Raw genomic sequence first — 9,123 nt, 5'->3', positions numbered from 1 at the left:
TCTCCAGGGCTTGGTGGCTACTGTGGTGGGGAGATAGGGGACTGTGGTGGACCCCCTGGGGCGTCCCACAAAAAGCAGCCTCACCCCCTTCCCATGCTTGCCACTCACCCCAGCTGGGTCCTGCAGTCACACCCTGTGGCAGAGCTGCGGTTAACTGTGGCTGTTGGCTGGTAAAGAGGCGCTGTGAGGTTTTAAGGCTGCAAATTTAAGTAGGAGAAGTGCTATTCTGTGTTGTTACCACTAGAGGGTACTCAGCCATAGAGAGCTGACATGAGGGGATCGAAGCTGGCTGCAACTATTATCCTGGGGGTTTGTTCTTATCTCCTCTTCATGATCAGCACTTTTTCACAGGAAGCATAACAGAGGTTTTGTGTCTATGTGTGCGTGCCTATGTGTAAGAGTCAGGGGATAAAGGGAGATGCGGGTCTTAAAGTAAGTGGTTTTAAAGAGAAAAAGAGGAACTCTTGAGTCTTCATCAGCTGTGTACTTAAAAGACGCTTTGTGACGTCAGGTATTTTATGCCTCCTGGGGCCTCTGTGGAGGTTGTTTAGTCTCTTTATAAGACAACAATAGTGGCCTGTTTTATTTTGTCTGTGATGGAAAAACTATCAGACATGAAAGACTTTGCTCTGTCAGCAGCCACACCCCCACCTTAGCTCCAGAGAGAGGAAGATTTACCTTGCAATTCATGTTGTGTTAGTGTGTCAGAGCCCGCAGCAGATATCTGTCTGGTATTTGGTGAATTATTGCTGTGACTGCATGTGTGTTATACTAAGTGTTTCAGTATATGTTTCTTTTTTCATAGCTCAACCACACTCCTGTTTCTTCTAAAACAAGTTCTAGGTCTGTGAATCCCAGGTGTGTGTATAGTGTGAAAAGTGAACTAGCAGCTTCCCTTTCAGAGCTATAAAGCACACCTAGAGGGATAGAGGAGGTCTTTGAAGATTTGATTCTGCCATCCAACTTATTGGCTTTTTTTGTCATGCCAGCCTCTGCGGAGTTCCACCTACTAACAGTGAAGCTACTCTCTGTTTGACTTTGGCTGTTGTTTTTTTCTTGGAACAATTGTTTCAGGCAGCTGAGGTACACAAGTAAAATTATTGGAATACACTAGATACAACATAACACAAACAAAGAGAGAAAAGGCAATCGACTTGTAGTTGGATAAAAAGAACATGTCTCACAGGTAAACCAGCGACCACTTTACTCACCAGCAACCATTGTGTATGTGCCCATATTGTGCTTTAACAATGGAGGAGAATGCAGAGAGACATATTGATTGCCCCTAGCTGCTCCTTCATAGCCTGTAAGTTTGTGTTGGCGAAGCCCTCTCGCATAATGGCTTTTAGACCTCCATTAGGTTGTTGTAAGCAGCATGGTTTAAGTAACAAAAGGCTCTGTCAAAATGCTTTAAGCATTTATTCGACAGTCAGTGTTACTTTCCCAGCCTGTCAATGCACAGTGTGTTTCAGGAACACACAAGTTGAGATCACAAAACTGAAGACTGATTTAATGTTGTTAATTTAAGCTTTTCAGTTCAATTCAACTCAGAAATGTTTAGAGACAAGCAAATCCAGAGAAGGAGACCATGCTGAACACTTTTGATTTAATAATTGGTGCTAGGTTTTAATGGTGAACATGACAGTATATAATTTTTTTGCGCGATTTGTTTTGTAGACTTTTGCAGGCATATTTACATGATGAGAGATTGCTAATGACACCATGAGCTCATATGGCAAGCAAGGATGACACAAATGGGATGATTCCCCTTCACTAGACTGTGCGCTGCTGTACGGACTGATTTTGCGAAACCAACTCCTCTGCTTTATGGATATTGTGTGGTGTGTTTCCTGATGGTTTTTTTGTCTTTAATGTCGACGCCTCTGCGATACCTCAAATTTCTGAATTTGAATGCATGGATTACAGTAATTTTCCATCGGGATGACTGTCGTTTTGCCGGGAAGGCCTCACGTTGTGTGTATGTGCATGAGCCACTTTTGGAAGCATCCCTCTGTTCTCTCTGCACCAGTGCTCATGCACGGAAACATACTGGGTCTTTTTCTTTCGTGGTTGGACCACAAACGCCAGTATCTTTCTTTGGTTGGATGTGCGTCTGTTTTACTCTAGCAATCATAAAGAAGACAAACTCCACTACTTACTCTCCATCCATATTAACAGGCTGCATTTGGCCCTGGTATCACTTTAACTCGCCAGACCTTGGTTTGCTTTTAGCTACAGAAAAATCAACATGTCCTCGACACAAGGATGAGACTTTGTAAGTAGTAAATATTTCCCCCTCACCTACTCGGGCAGCTAAGCTTGGCCTTAAAAGGGTTTAAAATATTGGTTTTAATTTCAGTATACCTTGGTGAGATAGACCCTTATTCGACAATATGTAATACAAGAATAGATTTCATTGTGCTTTTTTTTACTCTCCTTTTTTCATCATGTTGCATGTGTATCTTGGTACTTGTGGTTATACCACACAGCTTATACAGCTCAACCATTTGTCCCTGAGTGTTACAAGAGGAACATATTAGATCTTCTCTCACAGCAGAAAAACCTAAACTGGTTTCTTTGGTAGGTTGCTCCCTGGCATGCCAACCAAGCAGGGAAGAATAGAAGAACAAAACAATGAGCTGGCTGTAGATCAGTAGGGGCCTCGACCAGACGCTACGTCTTATTTCCTTTTTGATTACTCACGCCTGCCTGATGAGCGGCACACTCACACTCCTCTCTGTCTGCCTGTCAGAGAAAATCACAAAGGAAAGACTTTTTGTAGGAGACTGGTTTTGATTTGTAGGCTGGAATGTCTTTGTGATAATGTTGCAAGATTTGTTGGCAGGGGTGTGCTAGATGTGTGAGACCAAAAGAGAAATGTTTTGGAGGGAGAGTTATGATGTGTGAATACTCATGATTCAGTCACATTCAGGTATCAGCAACTAGATTCCGTATGTTGTGATGTTGAGTGTGCTGGTGTGCCTTTATGACGGTTTCTACTAATGTGTTTCCAGGTTCTGCCTATAAACAGCCTTTAAACTGGGGAATAGTGGTTCTGGCTCTGAAAGGTCAGAACTATATTGCCACCCAGGCGTGCAGATCGCCTGCCGTGGGCGAGGTCCTATTTGCCTGGCCCTCTCTAGCTCCCCCCCCCCCCCCCCCCCCCCACACACACACACACCAGGCCGGAGGTAGGAAATCAACCCAATTACGGTTGTATTTAAAGAAAATTGAAGCAGGGCCGGAAAAGTGGGGGCATTTCCAAAAACCACATAAGAAGGCTGCAGAGCCACTCTTTGGGAAAATTACAGGGTGGCTGTGGAATATAGTAAATTGACACTACTCATAACATACAAAAAGGAATCTCTTGTTTTGATAAAGTGTCCAAGCAATAAATATTTTTTTCATAGAAATAACACTTCTAGAGGCCAGGTTGACGTCTACCAAAAAAAAACTATCTTCTAAACTTTCTGTGTCCTAAATAATCTCTTGCTGTGTCTATTTCTGTGAGGGAGATTGATGGGATTCACTCTCTGTTCAACCTGTTTGATCGATGGCTTTTAATGACTGGCTGTATTTGTGTTCAGGTCTGCAATGCCCTGATGTGAATGTTCTGCCAGAAAACTGCAACTCTCATAGTTGCAGAATATACAAAGACATCCCAGATTTCAAATCCTTGGCTTGCTCTGTTGCTGCAGCCCCTGCTGATGTACAGTTAATGTCCTCTCAGGAAGCAGGAACACCTGCAGTGATGAAAGTATGTTTCAATGCACATTATCTTTTTGCCATAGCATCACAGTCTGAGTCCTTCTTTACAGCCAAAACACTTGTCTGGTATTAGTGTTGTAATAACCACCCCCTGATCTGATGCATCACTCTGTTTCACCCCTATCTCCCTGTGTCTCGCTCTTTCTCTCTCTGATCCTCCTCCTTGCTGTCATCTCTCAGGAAAACCCCCTCATTACCAAGCCCCATGCTTCATTTTCCTTCCCCCCACAAGCCCTCTTTGTTCCACAGGCCATTTGTCTGTAATATTTCACCACTTATAAGCAATTATTCCTAATATGAATGCTCCCTTACAGACCTCTCCAGACACTTCATCTCCCTCTTTGCCTCATGGGCAAAAACAAAGAAGAAATCAAGGTGTCTAGTGTCTGCAAACCATTCAACATTTTGCAACATGAATGTGTGTATTTCTCGTTTTCTCTTTCTCTCTCTCTCTCACATACATACACACACATGCACACACACACACACACACACACACACACACACACACACACACACACACACACATGCACACACAGACACATATACACACATATATACACACACAAAGTCATCCTTGTGATACGTTTTGATATGTCTTTGTTCCTGCAGGTGTATGCACAGAAAACACACACACACACACACACACACACACACACACACACACACACACACACACACACAGGCAAATTGTTTACTTCACACGCACACACCATTAAGAGTGAAAGATGATCCCCCATTAAGGATGAAAACAAACCAGTGAGTGGGAGGTGTCCCCTGAGGAAGTCCACAGTCACTATAGTGGAACCATGGATTCATGGGAACTGCTAAGCAGAGGCCTGCGGGGCAGCCACTGCTAGACATGGGGGTGTGTGACACTACCATACACGCACACACACACACACACACACACACACACACACAGTGGAGACTAGAAACAGGAACGCCAGTATGTTGGTTTCAGGTAATTCCACCTGTCTAAGAAGAACAATAGCTGACACTTTATTGGATGTCAGAAGAAGTTTGATTTATTTAGACTCGTCTTTGATGTCTTGATGGTGATCAAAGTGCCAAAATAGCAACACTAAAACTGACTGTTCAGGAAATAGTGCACTATTTCCTGAACAGTCAGTTTTAGTGATGTTTAGTGATGTTGTTTCTGATCATTTGCATCATGATGCTATGCAAATGATGGTAAAAAAAACACATTTTTGTGAGAAATGAGAACAAATATACTTCTAATGTTGTCACTCTCTTTAACAGCTTGTGTGCCAAAGAAGGCTGTAGGTTTTAGGTGTGTGAGACGTTTTATATGACTTCTATCCAGCTGTGTGAGTCAGGTTAAAAATCCTCTGTAGAGTTGGTCATTTCAAGAATAATATTCCTTTAGATGGACAGAGACTAGGATTTTTTCTGCTTCCAAAGTAGATAGTGGAAATAAGAAAGGAAGAGATTATTAGCATCCCATCTCCATTTGAGAGCACAGTCTACCAAAGTAATATTCCTTGTGTATTAAACATACATTGCCAATAAAACTGATTCTGATTCTCTCCTCGTTTAGTTGTACATATGTGGATGAAAGTTAGGGTTAAAGAAAGATACTGTGTGTGAACTGCCCCCTACTTGAGCAGGAAGTGAACAGAGACCTGGTCCAAAGGGAATCCTTCTTGCCCCCAACCCACCCCCCGTCCACACATGCACACTACCCCACCGTAATGGGGGAGAGCCTGGCAAGGAGCTACAGTGTGTGGGGTTTGAGCTCCTTGTTCTAGTGTGTCTGTGTGTGTGTATGATAATTTCCTGTTTTATAGAGGAAGTAGTGTTTGCATGAACAGATTGTTATTCAGATTTTTTTTCTGTGAGAAAAAGAACAGGAAAAATGATTGTGTCAGTTCTCATGAATTTGTATGGGAAAGAACTTGTGTTTTTTTGGGGGGGAAGTTGGCCCACCGTCTTACAAATATGTGTTGGGATCCTTTTATAGTGTATAAACATGTAGCAATCAAAATATGAAAAGAATCATATATTCCAGCAAAAGTAGCTAAAACAGTTCAAATGTGTATCCCCTTGAATCCGATTATCTACTGTCTTTCACTAGTAATTGGATTCAGGCGTGATTGGTTAAACACAGAAAGCTGTGGTCATGAAATAAAAATGATCTAAATAAGCCATTCAGGCGTCTTAATGAAAGTTGGGTGCTGTGGCCTTTATGCACTTTAACCAAAGTCATAGCCACAGGGCAACCAGTGGTTTTTTTATTTTTATTTTTTATGAATACATCACAGCCCTCTTTTCGGACTCACTTGCATGACTCGGCCCAACTAAAACCATTGCTCATAGTGTTATACTCTGCTTATCAGTACTATGAGGAGGTAGCTTTACACGTAATCCAATATTTGAATTTAGGTTTTGTCTTTCTTTCGCATGCATTAGTGTACATGCATCCCTCCTTGGCCCTCAAATATAACCTTCATGCTTTGATACTCACAATTAATTTTTTCATCAATTAAATTTCATTATATGTGTGTCAATCAGTTTGTTAATGATTGTGTTATCAATACATGTCAGAAATAGTGAAAAAATCAAATCAAAACTTTACCTCTTTTTCTTTAGTTAATTAAAGAGTTTCCAAACGTTTCCGTTCACCACACAGTAAGGGACTTTTAGTCTTTAAAGGTCAGGTGTAATAAGGTGAAAATAATGAATCATGCTGTTCTTCTAAATCTTAAACTTATTTTTTTTTTTTTGGCATTTTCAGATAAAGAGATGTGGGATTGCACATCAACTCTCCCAAAGACACAATTTGGACCTTAAATTTATGGTGGCAGCTTTATAGATTGATCTGATAGTGATGTTGTTTCTGAAAGTGCCTCTTTTTGGCTTTCAGTTATCCTCTGGGTCTAAATGGGAATGGAGTCTAAACCCCATGTCCACTGTGGGAACTGAGATCTGCCTGATGTATCGCAACACAGAGAGGTCTCTTAAGACCGAACATGGATGAGAAACTACCTTCACTGGGATCCCTTTTTACTAGAAGAGCCCTCTTTCTCTCTCCTTTTCCCTGTCTCTCGCTCAGTATCCCACTCCCTGTCTGCAACTCAGCACCAGTCATCAGTGTGAGAACAGTTGCATCACAGCTCTCGCGGTTTCTTAGCCCCTGGCCCCTGTATTTCTCGGTCAATCTGTGGGAACCCTGATTTTGGACGACAGCCTCTGTTCCCACCACCAGCTTGGTTAGAAAATAGACTTCTGGTCATGTACCAGGCACCCAAACCAAGCCGGTTCTAACCCACTTCTTCTCACGGGTTCAGGGTAGGAGAGGTCAGCGGCTGTAGTGGAGGCCCTAATGTGTTTCGTATGCAGGTACCACAGAGGCGACACGAGATACTGTGCTCATGAGAAATGAGAGGTTTTTAACGATTCTGAGCTCTTTCCAAAACACTCCCTCTCTAACCTCTTTTACTGCTTCTTCTGTTTCCTGTGTCTCTCTCTTTCTTTTTCTGTCTGCCTCTCATTTTAATTTATAAATAGTGCTTTTGTCTTACGTTTTAATCAAAAGTTCGGACAGTGCTTGATTGCAAGAAAAGAGTGAATTTTGCTTCAGTGATTTTCATTGTTTTTAGTTTTTTCTCTTTCAGTGACATCCACCGTCATTCTCCCAGCGCTCTCTATATACTTCATCCACTTAAAAAGCAATTTTCTGTGTTGCCTTGTAAACCAATTTTTTATGCCTTTGACTACAATGAAATCCAGACAGGCAGTCTCAAGTCACCCCCCCCCCCCCCCTTATTTCCAGGAGATTTACATTTAAAAAAAGAAGAACATTGTTACAGAGTAGGAAAAGGATGAAAACCCCCCAGCTCAGATCATGTATGCCCATGACAAAGACACCAGAATACCAGATGAGAGATTCTCTGCTCCCCACATGTGAACTAGAGTCTCTCAGAGTGTGTGAAGACAGCTGGAAAATTCCCCTGAGCCCAGTCTAATTGAAAGCTTATCATCTTTTCTTTGTGCTTCCTGAGCGGTAGGGGATCAGTGAGGAGAGGTTCATAGAGCTGCTCTCTGATGAAACCAGGAAGAGTTAGGGAATGTTTAATACGACGCTGATCTGTCATATGCTCACACTGTGAAATGGTGCTCAGGATTGGTGGGTGGAGAATGGTGTGAGTTCTGTCGGCAGGGGATTGTGCGTGTGTGAGTTCCTTCTTGCGTGTGTGCTTTGAGTGCACTGATTTAATTGAATGCAGTGTGTATCAAGACTGTGTGTGCGACCTGAGGCTTTGTTGTTATGCCAAAACTGCCCCCATAGAAGGCCTGACGCAGACACGGCAGCAGCCATCCAGACAGAAACAAAGAATGGAACTGAAAGAGAAGAAAGGATAAAAGAGACAAGAAACAAGTAAAAAATAGAGGAGAGTTTAACCATAGAAAAAAAGGAGTGATAAACTAAAAGGAGAAAAAACAAAACATTGTGAAGTGAAAGCCCTTTGATGGTGCATCAGCAAGTGGCATTAGTTTAGGAGATAAGAATTGTTGGTATTACATTTCAGATTAACCACACAAGATATCTGAAATCAGACCACCCCAAAAGGTACCACCTCAAGTGTTGAATTGTGTTCTCAGCTTCAAATGAGTCAAGCAGTTTTCAATAAAGCTGAATAAATTAACAACCACATAGCTGGTAAAAAGACGTCTGACATTCCAAACTTGTCCTTCATTGTTTTTAACAAGTGACATCTTGCAGACGTGCACTAACATGGAGGCTGTCAGGGTGGTGTTGGATTCCTGAGCTGTGCTTTATTTACACTCTGGGTACCACCGTGTTGACAGCTGAGGCATTTTTAATCCTATGAGAAGTGTGAGTATGTACGATCAACAGTCTTTCCTGATAGAAGAGGGGAAGATCATTATTGAGGGAGGATATAGGGAAAAATAAAACTGAAGATAAACTGCTGTGGTTGCGTGATGGAGGCAGTGGCATGGACAGCGTTTTCTGTACGAGGCTCAAGAAGAAGTAAAGTAAACAGAACGTGCTGGATCAGGATGTGATAGCATGAAATAAGGTCCAGTGGTTTTGCAATGAATTCACCATAAGTCTAATTCTGACTTTTTGTCAGACCACCAATCTTGACACCCAGGCATTTCATTTCAAAATTGGAGAACTCCCATGGTATGTTGTAACAGTAAACTGAATATGGTTTATGAATGATGGCTTTAAATCTGACGATAGTGGGATTTTCAAAATAGCGGAGGTGGCACTTTTTTTACCTGAAAGAAAAAAACAATTGTATCTTTATATCTTTCCTGGAGTTCATTTCTTAATATCTCTTTGGATGAAAAGCTGTTACAGTA

The sequence above is a fragment of the Symphodus melops genome (genome assembly GCF_947650265.1).
Source record: "Symphodus melops genome assembly, chromosome: 19".
Taxonomy (NCBI): Eukaryota; Metazoa; Chordata; class Actinopteri; order Labriformes; family Labridae; genus Symphodus; species Symphodus melops.
This window is presented reverse-complemented; position numbering follows the sequence as displayed.